The 20,682-nt window shown below is 44.8% G+C and overlaps 1 long non-coding RNA gene across 1 annotated transcript; it reads right to left on the bottom strand.

Moving 5' to 3' along the window:
• Positions 1-15,825: 15,825 nt before the first annotated feature.
• On the bottom strand, positions 15,826-18,344 carry LOC143135849 (uncharacterized). The gene is made up of 2 exons (XR_012989248.1): positions 17,720-18,344; positions 15,826-16,735 (listed from the first exon to the last, which is right to left on the bottom strand). It is a non-coding gene; the product is annotated as an uncharacterized LOC143135849 (long non-coding RNA).
• Between the last annotated feature and the right edge of the window lie 2,338 nt (positions 18,345-20,682).

The following is a 20,682-nucleotide window of genomic DNA, read 5'->3' as shown; positions in this document are numbered from 1 at the left end:
TGGAATGTTCTTTGGCTGTCCAAATACGTCCAAGTATATTTCTCCAGAGGTGACTGCTCTTCGGTTCCTCTTTGGGCCACCACGGCTCTCCGTTTGCTCTCGTGAGTCTAGGGTCATGTTGGTCAATGTGGAGTTACGTTGCTTCCAGGAGATGATGTGAGTTGTCTGGGCCAGCATAACTCGGGCACACTTTCCAGTCCAGTATTTTGGAAGAGTATTTCGCACTCCCCACTTCTTTCCACAGGCCTTCCACGCGTCCGCCAGGGGAATGTCTTGTGGGTATCGAGAAAACATCTTTGTTGTTGCATTGTCTGGGGTCTCAACGGTCCATTTCTGTCCACTTTTGTCCATTAACCTGAACGTAAAATCTGTTGGTTGACGAACCCATCTCGAAGTACAGTTTCCTTCAAATACTCCTACCTCTTCCATCTTTATCTGTGCATCCTGATGTCGATATCTCACTGCAGTTTTTATAGCGTGTGCCATAAACTGTGCTATCATACTGGTGCCTGTGTTCACTTCCTGTGAATTGAGCTTAAAATCCTTTAGATCTGTTCTTATTTTCAGTTCCGCTGGGCTCTCAAAGTATTCAAATTGCGCATCCTCAGGCACCTTGTAGTATGGGTGGGTTATCGGTACTGTTGCGATTCCCACCCCTGGGTAAGCCTCTGTACATCTCTGTTTATTATTCTTCACTGGATTACCGTCATCTCGGTTGTATTGGGTTTCCTCATCACTCCATGTTGCTGTCTCATTCAATTTTCGTCCTCTCCGGCTCCCCATTATCATAAGGCAATGAAACGGGGAGAAATGGTCCTGTAAAAACGTTTTTCCTGACTTCATTTCGGCTGCAACTTCTTCGCATGTTCCAGCCATGGGCAGTACAGTCAGTTTTGGTTTAATTGTTGAGCACACATAGCAATTTCCTTCTGGGTGTACAGTCTTTGCAGTGTACTCGGCCCACTTCATCCAAGAATTGTCTTCCCAGTCTTTTAATATTCCTGTTGACCTTTTGTTCCTTCTTTTGATCCAACTTTTATTGGTGTGGCCTCCGCTACCCTCCCCCAGTGCCTGGAGAGGTATTGTTTCATTGTTTACTGGCATGGCTGTGCTATTTACCTCTGTAATTGTGCTACTCACCTGGTCTCTCCACTCCTCACCTGACCCTTCAGGTTGATTTATTGTCCCATCCATTTTTTCTATATACACGGCATCAACCAAATCTTCCATATACAGGATATCGCTTGATGTCTTTTTGTACAATGTCTTATTTGACAAGAAGGTTGGTGTCTTCACCCCATCAGTCATCGTCTTCGCTTTCCGAACGCTGGGGGAACCAGTCCCTAGTTTCTTCTTGTTTTTTCCACTGTGCGTCAAGGAAGCTATACCTGTAGTGGGGGTCATCTGCAGAACATTTCGGGTCTGCTGGTCCCTCCAGGCTGTTGTTAGGGAACGGTGGCCTCTGGTAACTGGGTGAAAATTGAGAGGATGGCTTGTAGTTTGCGTAGTTGATGGCAGTGTCCTCTGTTGTGACTGGCCTACTTGTGGGAAGGTCGAAGGAGTACCACGTGTCCCAATTGATTGTGTCCCCTTGCTGGTGCGTGGGCGGCGGCAATACTGCTTCCCCTTCTTCCTCTTCTGGTCCTGATACTTCTTCTTCTGTTGATTCCGCCTTCTCTTCGGCATGGTCTCTATCGTTGTAAGGGGTTGTGGGGATGACTGTAGAGCCGGCTGTATGGACGGCTGGGGGACTGTCTGCAGTTGGGGCTGGTATGGTCTCGGGTATCTGGGGTTCGGGAGTGGCCTCAGGGTTAGGTGAATGTACCCGCCTCCTCCTGTTTGGACCCGGTTCGACCCCATCATCAGCAGTACCTGCAGAAACAGGTAGGGGAGAGAAAACACCACGCACCCTAGGCATATCACGCTTAAGGCCAGTATCAGGAGTCGGCCATATCCTCCTTGCCGTATCCCCACTTGTACTTGGCTCTCCCCTGGATTCCCCACCACCATCATTCTCCCTGGGGGAGTCTGGCGGAGGTCCCCGCAGTCCTTGATCTCCTTCATCATCGCCTGGCTCCGTTGTTCTCCTCTGTGACACCGCCCTGTAACAAGAGTTAAGGTGATACCACAACTGTGATCCTTCAACTCTTACCGCTCTGGGGGTGGCCTGGGTCACTCTGTAGGGTCCCTCTGCCCTGGGGTCAAGGCATGACCTCTTGAACACCTTCAAGTACACCCAGTCTCCCACCTGAATGGGTCCTTCTTCGGTTCTCCTTTCCAGCCTCTTTTCCCTTCTCTTCTGCTCTTTGAAAATTGTCCTGTGAACTTGAGACAGTTGTTTAATATAGCTGTTCACTTCCTGCTCCAAAATTTCTAACGAGGGTCTCCGATCGTCACTGATTCGTGGAATTGGCATTGCTCTCCCTGTCACCATTTCATGTGGTGTTAGGTGCGTGGTGCGATTCTTTTCACACCTCATTTTCATCAGTGCAATCGGCAACGCATCTACCCAATTTAGATTTGGTGACCTTGGATCCACGTTCGAGCTCTGGCAGATCTTTAAAACCTTATTTTTAAGCGTAGCGTTACATCTTTCCACTAGCCCTTGGGACTCCGGGTGGTAAACGCATCCGAATCTGGTCCTAATACGTAGGGCATTCGCAATTTTTCCCCACGTGTTAGCCGTAAATGCTTTGCCATTGTCACTGCTGATTATTTCTGGAATCCCGAACCTGGGGATCACTTCTCTTGCTAAAAAACGAATCACAGTCTTTTCATCCTGTCCCCTGCTTGGGCAGGCTTCCACCCATCTTGAGTATCGACATACTATCACTAGAACATGTTTGTATGAATTGACTGTTTTTCCCATGTCGATGTAATCCATTACCAGATGTTTGAATGGACCTTCTGGGAGTGGAATGTGTCCCAGGGGTCTTGGCCCTATGCCTGTTTTTATGCATTTCCTTGAGTTGCTTATTGCACAAATGTGACAATTCCTCAACACATAAGCAATGCGATCCTGAAGCGATGGTGCCCAGAATCCTCTGTCAAGAATCTGCTGCTTCACTTCCCCCCTTGCACTGTGAGAAACACAATGTGCCTGATCTATTAGGAGATCGAGGAGCCGATTCGGGGCCACCATCCTTCCATCATGATTCCTCCAAACCCCATCAGTTCCCTTTGTAGCCCCCCTCTGTTCCCACAACACTTTCTCAGTATCAAGGGCAATATTCTGTGCCTCTTTTATGTCATCCAGTCGGAGTTGGGGGTCGATTATGACAACTCTGACTCTCCTGCCATCTGGTAGATCTGCTATAGCTGGAGCCTGTATGGCCACTGACTCTGAGTCTGTCAGGAGTTGGTCAATCAAACCTGTTGGGTACCTGGCCTCACAAGGTTTGTCCCAGCATTTAGGGCAGCCTGCCCTTTGACATAATGCACAACAGAGGGGATCCTGATTATGTATATGTTCCTCATCATACCATTTAGAGCACCATGTGCACTCATTATAATGGTATGGGCACCTTGTGGGGCATGGCATAGTACATGGCACGCCATCCGAGGTTGACCTGTTGAACAGCACTGTATGTGGTTCATTCTCCTGAGGGGGTTTTGGGATTGCATTAAGTCTTCTTGCCTCTAAGGCAGCTTCCTTTGCTACCTCATCTGCCTTAGCATTACCTACGGTAATGTGGTCCTGCCCCTTACAGTGTGCTTTGCATTTACATATGGCTAGCTGTTTTGGTCGCATCATAGCAGCCAGCAATAGTTGGATTTGTTCCAAATGTTGGATAGGGCTTCCATCCGATTTCTTGAAACCTCTTTGTTTCCATTGCGCGCCATGCACATGGCAAACATTGTGGGCGTATGCACTGTCTGTGTGTATGGTTGCCACATGGCCTTCCGCTAGTTTTTTTTTTTTTTTTTTACAATGTTTGCACTACACTGAACCCTGTGTGTGTTTTGTTGTCATAATTATGACTACAGCATCTACAAAGTATGTTATCCCATCCCCCAGTAGCTCACTCTCTTGATGCTCCCTAAGCTTACAGAAGGCTACTGAGTCTGCTACACAGTTGTGTTGTAGTTGTGTGGTACACCCTCATAGTCGAGGGTAACAAGATCTGCTAGTTTTCCTGCTGTGTCACATGTCCTTAAGCTGACATCAGGGCAAAGGGACAGATTGTAATATCTGAGCTGTCTCTGGGGTGTCAGGCAGAACTTTCCTTGTTCAACTAACTGGGCTATTGCACGACTGGTGTGTATGATCACTGACCATCCCATGGTAATGCTGGAGGCCTTGACATATGCTGAATACACTGCCTCAAGTCCCTGAAAGCATGGTGGATAACCCTGAGACACTGCCTCCAGTTAAGAGCTATAGTACGCAATTGCTTGTTTGCTTCTCCCATGACACTGTGTCTGCGATAAATAGCTGTCATGTATGCGTCCTTTCCCTCCCCTTTCTTCACTGACACATACAGGTGGAATGGTTTTCCATAGTCCGGCAGTGCAAGAGCAGGTGCTTGCTGCAGTTCTCCCTTGATGCGCTCAAATGCGTCATTTTTGTCCATTGTCCAGGTGAGGCGGTTTTTCAGATTGTTAGTTTCTGCATTCATGATCATAGCTCGGAGTGGGGCTATGTTCTGTTCATAGCACTCTATCCAGTCACTACTGAATCCTTTGAGGCCACTGAACGACATCATCTGTTTTACCGTGGTTGGTCTTGGTTCCTTTGTGATGGCCTCAATATGCTCTGGGGCAATTCCCATGTGTCCACCTAAATAGATCACCTTGGGCTGGGCAAATTGCAGTTTTTTCTTGACACTTTGTACCCCCCTTCGGCCAGAACGGTTAACACATGGACTGTGTCCTTTTTCACACGTTTCTCTGTCCAGGGCACATATGAAAACGTCATTGAAATATTGCAGGATCGTGCTCTGACACCTGATGCGCTTTAGGTTATTAGCTTTTCAATTTGAGGTCCTTAGGCAAATGATTGTATTGATACGTTTTTTCCCAAATATTGGAATGCAAAAAGTTCCTCGCTCGCTGGCACCACTCTAATGGAGAAGTAAGCTTGCGTTAAATCTATGACGGAAAACGTGGTAGCGTCAGACGGGATGTATGTCAGTAACACGTTAGCATGTGGTATGTCTGCCGGATAGTCCTCAATGCACGCATTTACCGGCCTGAGATCTTGGATCATTCTCCATCTCACTCCATCTGCCTTTCGTATAGAGAAAATAGGCGTGTTGCACCTTGCGCTTGGGACTTCTTCTAGGACTCCTGCTTGCAGAAGGTCTTCAATCATTTCCTTAATTCCTTCAACTGCTTCTGCTGAGAGTGGGTATTGTGGCTGGAATGGCAACGTTACTCCTGGTTTCAATTTTACTTCCATGGGGCTTGCTGACTTAACCAGCCCTATGTCTCCATCTCCTTGGAACCACACCACGGATGGTTCTTGTGCTAATATTCTTTCCACGTGTTTCTCATCCGTTTCCGTTGCCTCCTACAGCATCATCATTTTCCAGGCTGCTTGTTTTGGCTCCACAAGCCTTTCTTCTGCTTCAGGATCCATGCATTGTATCACATATCTGTCCCCGTCTGGGTCAAACCTGCTGAAGGACACATGATTCTTTTTGTCCCAGCATCGCTACCCTATTCCTGCCATCAGGCCATGCATGCAATAGGGATTGCCATATAGACAGGGTTTGACATACGGTATATTGAGGGCCTCTTCCAGCGCTGTTTCTTGACTTTGGCCTCTTTTCTGCTTCTCTTCAGTCTTTTTCTGGGTTTAAGTCTGAGGCGTGTGCCGTCGGCGGTGCATCAGTCTCTTTAAAACGTCATGACAGGTGCTGCATGTATGTGTCCCAGTCCATATCATTGCTGTCCAAAGGTTTGTCGCGTTTTGTCCCAGCATCGTTGTCCTGCTCCTGGGAACAGCTTGTATAATCGAATGCATTTCCATAGGGGCATCCTTTTGGCATAAGGTATGCCCCTCTGTTCCTGGAGTCCTGCATTCATGAGCTCGATTATTTGTGGGACGCCCCATACGGTGATTGGGTTGCTTAGCTTTACTCTGTACATTGGACCGTCTTCTGTCTCAGTGGCTATTTGGACCCAATCATTTGTTGTCCCCTTACATTTGGCACATTGAGCCTTGAGCATCACTGAGCCATCTCTCTTGTTCTGTGTCCTTCTGCCACTCTTAAAGTGATGTGGGGCATTGTTCCAGGCATGTCAAAGAATGCTCCCATATTCCCTCCTTCCATGAACTTTACATCAGCAGCCACTCCTTCTTCAGCCACTATTACTGGGTGTATGTCCAGCGGAATGTGTTTCCAGCCTCCCACTTCTCTGTTCCACTTTTCCTCTCTTTTTTCATTTGGCGTCTGGTCAAAACTTAATTGTGCAGTGAAAGGGACATCATGGTGCTCGTAGATGGCCATGGAGGTTGCTTATTTGGTCTGCAGTTTGTTGTACAGCTCTTGTTCCAGGTCTGGTTCCAACTGACCGATCCAGTAAACTTTCTGGACGTGGTTTTGTGGGGGGCCATGTGTCATCATAGCCATCTGGGTTGCTAGTAGGGGTGTAACGGTTCATGTATTCGTATTGAACCGAAACGGTACGGGCGTCACGGTTCGGTGCATGAATTTACACGGAGAATACACGGTATAAAAATACATAAAACTCGTGTGCGGATTAATTAATGTCATGCGCAATTACTGTTAAGTATCGAGAGTTACGGGAGTTCTTTAGCGACACCTAACGCTAATCTGTAGCCTCGCCTTAGCTCTGAATGGCGCCTATGTTTTTTTTTGTCAGGTCGTCAGTCGAGTCCGTCAGTCATTAGCAGCACTAAGGTTAGACCCACAAGAGTTAGAGGATCCGCTGGTCTATTTAAGATCGCAAGTTTGAGAACTTCAGTTACAGTAACGTTAGTACAGGCGAAAGAGTGGTGGATAAGATGAAACTGTGTGTCAGCGTTGTTCAGCAGTTATTGGGTATGTGAGTGGAATAAATGCTACACATATTCGAAGCCATCACCCAGATGATGTAGGCTACAAATCACTGAAACGAGGGGAAAAAAACTTCCCCTGCGCTTCAGCAGCCTTTGGATACACATACAAATAGGGCCAAAACCTATGGCTTAAATTAAATGATTTCGTAATGACAGAAAGCTATGTAAATCGCGTGGTAATTACCTTTATGTTGGGGTAACTTGTAACTTCTCACATGAGGAGCTGGTAGTGTTAAGTGCATAGACAGTAAAATAAAGTGACAACGCTAACCAGGCTAATAAACAAACCATGCTACGGTGAGTTAACGTCAAAGGGCAAAGTCACGTGACTTCTAGTTGTAGTCTGTTTATGAAATGAAAGGAGCAATTTCGTTTCGGCAAAATAGTGTGATATTTTCACAGTTAGTAGGCTAGATTATTACTTTACACACAATGAAAAATATTGAGGCAAATTGTAGACCCTTCCATATACAACTAAACACAGATGTTGAAGGTCTTACTTAAGTGGATTTTAAAAAATCATTTTTCTATGTAATTTGCACTTTCAGAAATAAGAGATGCTGTAGATAGCTGATTGTCTTATTTTGTTTACAAGTTACAGATGGAGTCTGGGTACTTATTGTACTGTTTAGCCTACATCTTACACACTTCAGGCTGTTGCAGATAGCTCAGGGAAGAGACTGTATGACACTAGGTGGTACAGCCTGAGACATGCACAATAAAAAAAATGCTTTCTGCATTTTTGTTTTGCTTTTCCCTCCATTGTACCGAACTCGTACCGAACCGTGATGTCCGAACCGAGGTATGAACCGAACCGTGACTTCTGTGTACCGTTACACCCCTAGTTGCTAGCATCTGCACTCTTGACGGGGAGCATTCAATTTGGAGTCTTAGATTGCACAACACGTCCCGCCCCAGCAGGTTGACAGGCGTGTGTCCGCTATTAACACTGGTATCCTAATTTCCTTGTCTTCTATTTGAATTGAATAACTGGGGCTGTTATTGGAATAAGCTGCGTTTTTCCCGCGAAACCCACCGTCTTCCTAAATTTTCCTGAAGACCTGGGGAGGTGCTGGGCATCTTTTGGGTGAAGACAAGTGTACGTTGCTCCCATGTCCACTAAACATTCGGTTTTGCATCAGCTCCCCTCATCAGGGTGGGGAACTGACCCTCCCCTGGTTTGTCTGGGCCTTGTCAATTGTAGGCTCCCTCATAGGGGGAGACCTGGGCAGACTTAGTCTGCCCCTGCGGCGGGCCTCCCCTATAATGGGTCACCTGGTTGCCAGACTGGGCTTGGCCTTGTGACAGAGCTCCTCCATATTGAGGGGCATGACCACTCTGTCGTATCTGCCCTTGTGGTGGTGGTGCTGGTCCCCCTTGGTTGCCTTGTCTACCAGTTCTAGTCAGGCAGTCCCTGGAGATGTGTCCTACTCCTCCGCACACCCAGCACTGGAAGCTATCTGGTCCTTGATTTGTTGAGTAGGTTGTCGTTCTTTTCCATAGCCTCCTCTTCCTGGCCCAAATCTCCCTCAGTGGGGCCCACCTCGGCCTTTGTTCTGTGGGTACCATTGTTGTCTCTGTTGTTGTATAGGCCCATACATCACTGGTTGAAATGTCACTGGTGGCATTTGTTGTGGCTGTATCATCCCCTGTTGCTGTATCACTGATGCCATCGCAGGCTGCTGTACCATTGGTGTTGCCACAGGCTGCTGTACCATTTGTGTTGCTTGTTGCTGTGGGGCAAGAGCCTGGCCCCCTAGCACCGGGTCTGCGGCCTGCATCATTGGGGCTTGGGTAGCGGCCTTTTTTGCGCTTTTTGTCTCTTGGAACTGAATTTGAGTGAGTTTTCGCAAGACCTCCTTTTTCTTGTTGTTCCTTTTTATCTTCTCCTTGCCTGTGGAGTGTTACATAGTGTGCCACTGCTAGTCTGAACTCATCTTTAGTCATGCAACCCAAGCGCCAGTCATTTTCTAACTGTGCCTTTACTGGTCTCGGCAGGGTGTCCCTGTCTGAATTGTATTGTGGATGCATATGATGCCTCTGGTCGCTGTTCCATCCTGGCTGTCCAGTCTTGGGCTGCCCTCTCCACAAAGGCTGCTGGATTGTCATCATCTTTAAGCTTCTCTACGTAGACGGCCGTGGGGCTGTACTGGTTTGTGTAGGCCGCCCTCAAGGCCTTCCATATTCGGGGTCGATAGCTATCAAAGTCCTTTGCGTCCAGGCTGCTGTCTGCCATCAGATACCCTCATTTTTCCCTTTCTAACACCGTTTCCATCTCAGATTTTCACAGTGACAACTGAGCACATATTTTATGTCCCCTACTGCCAAGGTTCGTCCTTGTGTCTGGTTTTCTATCGTTGAAATCCATCTACCTCCTCCCTCGTGTAACACTGGGAGCCTTGCCAAGAGACCGCTCACGTCCGAGTGAGTCCACAGCTGGTAGTATGATTTTTTCTCTTTTATTATTATTGGTGCCATGACATGTGTTTCTTCTTCATCTGAATCTTCATGGGCCTCTTTTTGCATTCTCTCTCGTTCTTTCTCATCCATTCTTTTTCTTTTTCTCTTCTTTCTCTATCTTCTCCAGCTCTCTTTTGTTTTCTTTCAAACTCTTTTTTACTTCTCCTTCAATCTCATTTAGCCTTTTCTTCATTCCCCTCCGGATTTCCTCCTGGCCTTTCTCGACGCCTTTCTTTACTCTGCTTAACCCCAAGAGTCCTGTGGTGATCATACTGGGTGGGATCATTACTGAGAGCATCGTCATTCCTCTTCCACGGCATTCCTTCCTTCGGCCCTGGTGGGATCGCACTCCTTGTGCACCTTTGAAGTGCCCGTTGCACCCACCACCTATTGCCCCTTGGCCTAGTAGATTTAGTTCTGTTGTCTGTGTCTGGGCCTGCTCCGGCGTTCGTGGTTGCCTCTGGATTGATTCCACGGGGTAATAGGTTATGTCCTGATCTATTCCCAAATCCTATTCCTCATCGCTGGGCCCTTCGCTTTCGTTTGTGCTTTGATCCACCTCGGACTCTTCCACGCAGAGTTTCAGTAAGCACTCTTCTTCCCTGCTTTTGTTTCTCATCTTTTGGACACACTCATATATTTTCTCTAGAGTTTCATTAGTTCTCCCTTTCAGCTCTTCCAATTTAGTCCTTTCAGCTGCTAGGCTAATTAGCCTTTCCTCCTCTATTTCTTCCCTTCTTGTCCACCTCCAATGCTTCTCCTTCTCTTGTTCCAGAAGCTCTGCCTTCACCCTTTCTTCTTCATGCTTCTCCTCAAGGCTCATCTCCTCTATGACTCCTTCTAATTTCTCCCTCTGTTCTTACATGAGCTTCAAGAAGTTGACCTTGTATTTCTGGTGCTTTTCAGATTCCCACATGCTTACTCTTTCTTATATCCATTTCATAGCCTCTCCCAAGCTCTGGCTACCAGTTCTTCTTTTCCTTGCTCATTGCCTTCTGTCTTTGTCAGTTTATATATAAGTCGTTTTGCTTCAAGTGCTTTCCTCTCGCTCCAGCGCTCAAGTTGTATCTCAGCTTCTCTTTGAATGGCTGCAATGGCTTCCTCCATCATTCTCTGATGCTCCTGGATCATCCCTCTGTTTTGTTCGTGATCTCTTATTTTCTATCCCTGTGTTTTTATTCTGTTCCTGTCCTTTGGGAGTACTGGTGTGGGTTAACCCTTCTCCCCAATCATGCTGCAGCCTTTACAGAGCACACCTATGGTTTGTTGCCACCTCGTCTTCACTTTGAAGTGCTTCTTCCCACCTTTTGGCCACTTCTGTTTCGGTCCTCTGTATCCTTCCCGAACTCCTTTGATCTATCTCCGTTTCCCTCAATGCCCCTCCGGTCTCTTCACTTCTCGGGGCAAGCTCAGGGGCCCCAGGGCTGAAGAGGGGCGCTGTTGGTCTTGGTGATGCTCCTGATGGGGAGTCCTGTTGCCTCTCCATTATTTTCTTTATTTCTTCCCACACCTCCATGCGATCTCCTCCCATTGTGACTTCTCTCAACACTAGGGCCGCTTGGATTGCAGGGCCCGGTGATCCTCCTTTCTATTGGCCCATTTCCTTTGTATCTTCTTTCTGTTATGGTATCTCGGGACACAGTCTGTCCCTTTCTGCATATGGAGGTGGGCGTAGTTCCTCCATAGGCAGGGCCCTTGGATCTGGAGCCTTGTTCGGGGATGCTTGCCTTTGTTGACTTGTCTTCATTTTTCCCTCTTCTTGCTTTTTCTTTATGGTTGTTGTTAGGGGCGACACCCTATCCCGGTCACCCTTCTCCTTCCTTTTCTGCTCGGCTATTTTCATGAAAGCTTCCAAGGTCAATAGTTCTTCTTCTCTTTTCTTTTGTCTTGCGGGCCTCTTGTCATGATTTTTATGGTTCAGGACCTTCTCCTGCATTTGGGCTATTGTGCTTAAATCAAATGTTCCATTGTATGCCCAGGGGGTCTGGTGCGTCCGTGTCCTTTCTTCCCATTTTCTTGCTGACCTCCTTGATTCTATCTCTGGCAATCCTGTTCTCTTTCAAGACTTCCTCCAATGGTGTCATCTTCTCCCGTTGCCATTATTCACAGCCCTTCTCACTCCTGTGGGTTTAGTCTTTTGAATAGTTGTGGTCTTTCAAGTGAATGTTCTGAACCTCCTCGTGGATATATAACAGATCCTCTTCCGAGTCGTCGTCTTCCCGGTGCACCTGGCGTTGGTTTTGGTCTTCTATATTACTAGATTGTTCCCACTCCAGGTACCAACCCAGTTCCCAGTCTCGGAGGTGTGCCTCTTGTTCGTCGAAGCTAGTTATGATGCACACTGGCTGGTTATCTTCTGGTGTATATGGGCGTAGGTCACCGACTGTGTATAGTATGCGTCCCTCAAGTCTCCCCAAGTTTCACAGTGAGCTGGAAGCAGCACTCTTTGTCCTGGAACCGCTGCCCCCTATTTGTCTGTGGTGCTTACGCCCTCCTTTTGGGTGTTCGGTGATTTTAACCACCCACTCTTCCTCTGACTTTTCACTATTATGTGCGTCTCCAGCTATTGCTCGGGTTTGTGGCCACTCCTGATTCTCCTGCAAATGCGTGCCAGGGTCTATGTCACCAAGTGTATAAATTACTACTTCAACAAGGCCCCACCACTCTCTACAGTATGTTGGGAATTGCAACCTCTTGCCTTGGAATTCCACGTGTTGTCCAGTGTCAAAGTTTATATAATACCCCTCTTCTCTATGCTGGGTAATTTATGTTCCAGATCACTTCATGTCCTCCTTGTGCCATATATCCCTGTAGTTTGCTTGTTGCTTGTTAGATAAGTTGTTTGGCTTTTTTTTCTGATTCCGTGTGTTAATATGGGAAACGGTTATAGGCCACTGCTATCTTAATTACTATGTGGTTGTTCCCTTTCTCTTCCCTGTGTTATGAATAGTCCTAACCTATCTGCTTCCAATGTGATGTACCCTACTCTGACTGTTGTCTCAACCCTGTGTTAGTAGCTTGATCCTCTGTTCTCTGGTGATGTTAGTTATTTTTCTAATTTGCAATTAACAGAAACAATTTTGTTCTTACTTCTTATTTCACTTAATCCAAGTTTTAGCTGTTCTTGTGTGTGTGAGAATGCTGCTCTGGCCTACCTGTGTGTGTAAGACTTCTTATCTCTTGTCTCTTCTGAGCAGTCAGCCAGGTCTGGGCAGTGAGCCAAGATCTGGGCAGCAAGCCCAGATCTGGGCGTTGAGCCAAGGTCTTCTGCTGAGTCTGGCCCCCACCTGTGGGCTTAATGACTGTGGCAAATATTACTTCATACAATTATTTCTCTTTCTTTATTTTATTTACTTATTTCAGTTTTACACAAGTTATCAACTTCTAACAGGCTACTCTCTAGTTCTTCATTAATGTGGGTGCATTGCTCTATTGAGGTGTATACATAAACCTAACAGTGTTCTTACTATTTTCTTATTGATGTGAATATATTGCTCTACTAACGTGTATACATGAATCTTCTAACAGTGTTATAACTATATTTCTTTATTGTTGTGAGTATATTGTTCTACAAAAGTGTATACATTTTGCCATGTGCATCACAACCTTTTGATTTTGTTTTATATGTGACAACATTTATTATAGCAAGGCACACTGTAAGATTTTATAGTGATGTTTCTTCTAAGTTTTAACCTAGTGTGAGCCTTCCACGTTTCCTTACAGGGGGAGAATTTCTTACAAACCTATGTCTCCCAATCACTTCCCACTGTGAGCTCCGATTCGTCTTCCAAAACCTCTGTACTCTGCTCTGCCTCCTTACCTTCTTCTCTGCCTCCTTACCTTCTTCTCTGTCCTTCTCTGGGTGTAAGGAGGACTTAGAGGGGCTGTAGGGGAAAAGGCCTTCCTCATTACTCAGAGGCTCAGGCGTCTCTATTGAGAGGCATGTGAATACTTTTATCAAAGCATTTATGTCCAACGTATGTATCCTGTGCAAATCCTTGATCAGTATCCCAATTGCTATCTGTAATGATCCACCTTTATTCCGATCTCCTTCAACTGACCCTCTCTCTGTCCCTCGGTGATCTCCTCAATCACAAGTGTAGGTCTGTGTGCTCCCGGCACCTATTGTAGGCCCATGCTCACACTCAGTATTTTCACATAACAAATAAACATTTTAAAACTTTGTTCTGAGGGGTGCTATCTGTCTGATTATCACTGGCTCGGATTTTGTGCCCAAGTGATATTCAGCTCATGTTATTCTATTCTAAAATGTTTCTATATGTCTGCATATCGCTGGCTCATGTGTTTGTCCAGCGATATCAGCTCATTCCAGTCTATTCTAAAATGTTTCTATCTGTCTGCATATCACTGGCTAATATTTTGTCCAGTGATAGCAGCTCATTCCAGTCTATTCTAAAGTGTTTCTATCTGTCTGATATTTTCTGGCTCATCTGTTTGTCCAGCAATATCAGCTCATTTCAGTCTATTTCTAAAATGTTTCTATCTGTCTGCATATCACTGGCTAATATTTTGTCCAGTGATCGCAGCTCATTCCAGTCTATTCTAAAGTGTTTCTATCTGTCTGATATTTTCTGGCTCATCTGTTTGTCCAGCAATATCAGCTCATTTCAGTCTATTTCTAAAATGTTTCTATCTGTCTGCATATCACTGGCTAATATGTTTGTCCAGTGATAGCAGCTCATTCCAGTCTATTCTAAAGTGTATCTATCTGTCTGATATTTTCTGGCTCATCTGTTTGTCCAGCAATATCAGCTCATTTCAGTCTATTTTCTAAAATGTTTCTATCTGTCTGCATATCACTGGCTAATATTTTTGTCCAGTGATAGCAGCTCATTCCAGTCTATTCTAAAGTGTTTCTATCTGTCTAAAAATATCACTATTATATTGTACATTATATATTGTTCCTTTCCCCACTAGCCAACTTAACTACTGCCAGGTTAATTTACGGCCTAGTTGCCTCTTATCCTCCCTCTACTCTGCAGCGCAGAGGGAGTAGTATCACACACACAAAGCAGAAGGAAAAAACACTCACACACCACCAAAAAAAAAACCACTTACAGTTCAGCTGTGCTGCTTGCTCCCTTCAACTTTAAAAGGGATTCAGAATAACCCTATTCTGACTTCTCTACCATATAGAGGAATACCAAAACATTATAAACACAAAAAACCTTACAGATCAGTCGCACTGTCTGTTCCCTTTGACCTTCAAAGGTTTCAGAATAACCCTATTCTGACTTCTCTATCGCATAGAGGAATACCATATATCATAAATCACAAAAAATACCTTACAGATCAGTCGCACTGTCTGTTCCCTTTGACCTTCAAAGGTTTCAGAATAACCCTATTCTGACTTCTCTATCGCATAGAGGAATACCAAAACATTAAACACAAAAACCTTACAGATCAGTCGCACTGTCTGTTCCCTTTGACCTTCAAAGGTTTCAGAATAACCCTATTCTGACTTCTCTATCGCATAGAGGAATACCATCATAAATCACAAAAAATACCTTACAGATCAGTCGCACTGTCTGTTCCCTTTGACCTTCAAAGGTTTCAGAATAACCCTATTCTGACTTCTCTATCGCATAGAGGAATACCATATATCATAAATCACAAAAAATACCTTACAGATCAGTCGCACTGTCTGTTCCCTTTGACCTTCAAAGGTTTCAGAATAACCCTATTCTGACTTCTCTATCGCATAGAGGAATACCAAAACATTAAACACAAAAACCTTACAGATCAGTCGCACTGTCTGTTCCCTTTGACCTTCAAAGGTTTCAGAATAACCCTTTTCTGACTTCTCTATCGCATAGAGGAATACCATCATAAATCACAAAAAATACCTTACAGATCAGTCGCACTGTCTGTTCCCTTTGACCTTCAAAGGTTTCAGAATAACCCTATTCTGACTTCTCTATCGCATAGAGGAATACCATATATCATAAATCACAAAAAATACCTTACAGATCAGTCGCACTGTCTGTTCCCTTTGACCTTCAAAGGCTTCAGAATACTCTTATTATTCTGACTTCTCTATCGCATAAAGAAAAATACCATATCATCATAAAACGCATGCGCTTTTAACCTGTTGGTGCAGTAGGCATAAATGGGCAATTTCCGCCTATATTGGATGGTTTCATTTTAAACTTAAATATCTATGGCTCTACAAATTGCATAATAATAATAATGGATTAAAGTAAAGAGGACACCTGGGCCATCAACTTCAAACATATTCAGTATTTTATTAAGTTAATTCTGTGTTCAATTTTACAGCTGCAAAAGCAAAAAAAAATAAAAAAAAATACAAAAACGCCTACTGTTTTGTTTGTTTATTGTAGTGTGGAACTGGTTATGAGAGTCTTAGGAAATTAAAAACTGCACTTCATGATTCAACAACATCATGGTAGTAGGTGTGTAAATTTTGAACATCATAGGTAAAGGTTTACAGGTGTTACAGAGCAGATTTCATATGGTATGTTTAGGCGTTTCCAAGTGTCTCATAGCTTATCCAAAATCACCAAATACAAAACAACACATCAATCACTGAATATCAAGTGTGTCTAGTTTTTCCATGCATTATATCCTACAGCAAACCATCCTGACTTAATTTCTGGGTAATGTGAGGCATTTTCTTATGGGAATCTAAATGATGGTCCTAACCCACTCCAAAATATACCCAAAACCTATCCAAATGAATGTTTAGTTACTTCTAAATCATTTAGCAATGCAGTAATGTATTCTACTGTAAGCTCTTGTGATGTTGACACTTGCAGTGGATTTGCACTTGTTTGTGAGGTTTCCTCACATTTGTCCCTGTCTTCCGAATAACAAAAACAAAATGTTCACATCCGAGTTCTATTAGCCAGAACAATTACTAAGCTAGTAATGTGCTGTACAACTTCAGGAGATCCACCTGAACTCCATGCCATCTGTCTGCTAAGTCAGGTACAGAAGCAGCAGCTACGTGCGGTGTTGCACGCAGTTGTGGTGGTGCGGCTGCTCTGCATAGTGCTGGTGGTGTGCCTTGCCCATGTAGCTCGTGGAAGGCCTGCATCACCTGACAGGACAGAGCTGTGGGGTGCTGATCAACTGGAGGCCCTTCAGCTGAAGAAGGCAATGGGAGGGACACAGGGAAGGAAGGGTGAGCTGTATACAGAGGGTCCTCTGCAGCCACGTTGAGTGATGGGAGAGACTGGGATGAGACAGGGACAGGTGTGGTTCACTCTGAAATGAAAAAGTGGCAAAAGATAAACATACAGGAAACAATCCATAGGCTAACCTACATATTAGATGCATACATAGCATGTTTACACATAAGCATGCATTTGACTTGGCATTGATATTGTAGAACAAAACACAAGCTGGACTAAATTTCCCTGTCCTATTATGTCAGCATGAGGAATACATGTACTTTACTAATGATTGACAGTTATACACAGGTCATCTGCACGACAACATGCATATTATCATACAAGATATTAAATCGAAGATTACAAAATTAGTTAATGTAACATCATAAACTGCAAGGTCTTAGACTGTTGTGGAAGGCTGATTATTAGAATTAGCCAGGCTATAGGCGAGTTTCCCTGCAAATAATCAGTTCCATACAGGACCTACTTACTTTTTTGCTGCACGATCGCGACGCTAATTAGATTAATTAAAACATAGCAGCTGCAGCAAATACTCTCTCCACACAATACACCTTTGCTAAGTCCTTTATTATCATTTTGCTCATGTGCAGAGACAGTAACCTACACATTTTTACTACCACTACATTAGTCTATCCACCTCGAGGAGAAAAATATCCGTGCTGGTTTGAAACATTTTTGCATGAGCTAAGCCTGTTTTACGTCTTCAAATGGAGTAAACTGAACTCAAGAGACCAAAGGCTAACTTTGAATAGTTGTTCCAAATCAAATGTTTCATTTGTAATTATCACCTACTTTATCTCAATGAATATACCATCGAAATTCTAACAACAACAAAAGCCCATAGGCAGACGTTTGTTCTTTCAGTATGCTACCTGGCCTAGGCCATTTTCATTACATTAGCTAGCATTAGCTAACTGTAGTTCGCAAACAGCTAACTTTAGCCAATAGATATAGGCAATTCTACATATAGGCATTTCTTAAATATATCTGAATGCAAACTCATTCAAGCTCTAAATGCATGTTCATTTCAGTACGCAATCAAACTACAGATACTTACATGTTCAGGACCCAATTAGCCTTTCTTCAAATAGGATTCCATGGTGGCTGGAAGCTAGGCCATCAAGAAGACATGTTGCCATCTTCTCCCTCGCTAGAAAGCATGTTGAAAACCTGTTCCCTGTTAAATCTCTTCAATTCTGTTGGTTAAGTCTACCAATACTGCGAAAAGTATGCAGACCTGACTGGCACAGGCAGGGTTCGTCAAGAAGACTTGTGCGCATCTGCGCAAATGTAAACAACGCACGTGAGAGAACAATGGCGCAAGGGGGACAAGTCTGGTTACGCACTAACCAATCACACCTCAATGTCTTTCGAAGTCAGGCAATCGTCATACCATTTTGAAGCTGAAAGCCAGTACTATTGGATAAAACAGGTGTCAATCAGGTCAGGAACCATGGTTAGAAGAATCATGACATTAGATGGGCTGGTGTCAAATGCGGAAGTAGTTTAGCTACTTGCGCTAAACATGGAAACTGTTATAAAACAAGGAGTACAATGTGTTTGAGTGAATAAAAACCATATAGTATTGTAAAGGACATGTTAAGCTTTCGTAATATAGCCATGGTTTTGGAAAAAAACGTTTTTATATGACCCCTACGAGATCGGAAATATGTTGATTGCGTCATATGGAAAATTAATACACGTTTTTCACCATTATGTGAGTACGATAATAAACTACTCAAATGTGAATAGATAATCTACTGTCGTGGAAATTATCCACTTCCCGAAACCTCCAATCCAACTAGCACTCTGATGTCAAAGACCCGAAGGAGAATACCAAGACGAGAAATGCTGAAGACTGTTGATCCTTTATTCACCGTATTGCAGTGAGAATACAATCCAAACAGCGTCAGGACTGAACCGTCAGGCAATAGAGTGATGAGTTGCAGCTGCTACCCCGATGAGATCTGATCTGAATGTGCCTGAGCTCTCTCTTTTATGCTCTCAGGGGCCTGAGAGGCGTTCCTATCACCAGGAACGTCACCAGGCCCCTTTTAGCCAATCAGAACGTTTTGGGACTTGAGATATTGGTGGAAACTCCTTCCTATACAAACATTAAAAAATGTGTGTTGCTAGGCAGAATACATGTGATCAAGTTCTATGTGTAATCTGTTGCCAGGCAGGGTATGTTTTGATTTGGTTCTATGTGTCACTTCAACTTTGGTTTCACTTCCCCTCTCTGGAAGGTCCCTGCGTCTCCTCTTCTGCTAGCCCCTTCTATTTATGCCCTTCTGGTAAGCACCTTTCTCTCCCAGGCCCTGTTTTTACTTTCACTCTTAGCCTCTGACAGTTCAGTCTCATGACTTCCAGTAAATGTTTGCATAACAGTTGCACAAACAACTCCTTTATAGTAAATGGAATGTTTTCTAATAAACCAGCACACACACACATAAGTATCATTATTATGTCTAGATAAAATCACCACATATTCCCCCCTTTGAGGCTGAATTAGCCTCACTATGCAGCATAAGCAGTATTTAAACACAGGAGTGTGCCATAACCCCGTATATTGTCATGACACCTCAGGCTATATGCACAAGAGCAAGTTACAGGGGCATGGCGTCTACTGTTAAAAAACCTTATACTAAACATAAACCTTAAACCTTATGTCAGAATTAATAAGAATATGTGTCGGCATTACCGCCCTTATATGGGTAAGTACTGATATTAGTAAGCAGACCCTGAACACCCAGATCAAGTGACAGAAGGACCAATTACTCGCAAGAACGAGTTGTGAAATCTCCCCATTTATTGACTGAAACAAATGGCTGGGATCCGAAACGGATACGTCCCCAAAGTGACCTGAAACCTCATATATTTCAACCAGTCACCTTTTGCACACGAGGTTAAGTAAAACCCCATGCTTCATGGCACTCAATGCACTAGGTATGGTATCAGGCATTGGCGCGGCCTAATCCGTCACTCATCTATACCCTACGGGCGCAAGGTTATTCCGCAAACCTTATATATAAGAGTAAATGATAAATCAAGAGCCCTGGACGCCCAGAGCAGGTGACAGAACGACCAATTCCTTGTTATGAACATATGGCTAGGACCCGAGACGGATTTGTCCCCAAAGCGGCTAATGTGCTAGTCACTTTGAGCATAAAAGAATTTTCATGCAACGGCCATCGGTGCCAAATCGGAGTTACATAACAACTTCATGATCCCACTCGTCACTCACCCATCCTTCTCCCAGGTATATGGCTCCTTAAGTAAATTCTTATATAGAGTATGTAAATGGTGTATATATGGCCCTTGTCTGGCCTTTACGCACCACCCCCCTTTGTTACTCGCAACGTCATCCCCTTACTCCTCCGGATTCCTCCGGGCATTCACACTAGCGTGAGAACGGGTGAGCGCGCCGGCCGCAGGCGCGCCACACCGAGGGGACGGGCCGCCATGCTCTGCCTTAGGTTGCCCCTGCTGGCCATTGGGGTCGTACCCGTCCTCGAGCACTGACCGCGCCACACACCTGCCACACCACTAGGCGGGCCAGGCCCGACGTACGGTAAGTTGGGGTGAGGTGAGCGCTTCTAGTAGCAAGCTTTGGTTATACCTGGCCGGGTTTGGATGGCCTTGCAGTTGAGGGCTAAACCTCATATAAAATTGACTCAAGATTATTTAATGCGACTTATTCGTGTCAGGTCACAGCCCATAACCCTACTTTTTACTCTGTCACCTGGGCGTGCAAGCATGTGTCTTGTGAATTACCTGTCAGTGCTGTGTATGTGAGTGTGAGTCAGTGTGTGTGTGTAGAGATGGGTGACTCGCAGGACCCCACCTCTACTCGTACATGACCGGGAGAGGAAACTCCGGGGGAGGAAACTCCTGTTCCTGCTCCAGCATTCGGGCGAGGAAGTCGCTCTCCATTACATGACCCTCGTTGAACTCGTCTTCCATTATTCGTCCCACACTAGTTTGCACTAAAAGAATTCTCTCACTTTCATCCTCCTCGCC

Source organism: Alosa pseudoharengus, unplaced genomic scaffold (genome assembly GCF_046254945.1).
Source record: "Alosa pseudoharengus isolate Yale_2024_CS ecotype anadromous, Long Island Sound unplaced genomic scaffold, YU_APseudo_1.1 YU_APseudo_1.1_scf_20, whole genome shotgun sequence".
Lineage (NCBI taxonomy): Eukaryota > Metazoa > Chordata > Actinopteri > Clupeiformes > Clupeidae > Alosa > Alosa pseudoharengus.
The sequence above is the reverse complement of the archived record's forward strand: the minus strand, read 5'-3'. Positions and strand labels throughout refer to the sequence as shown.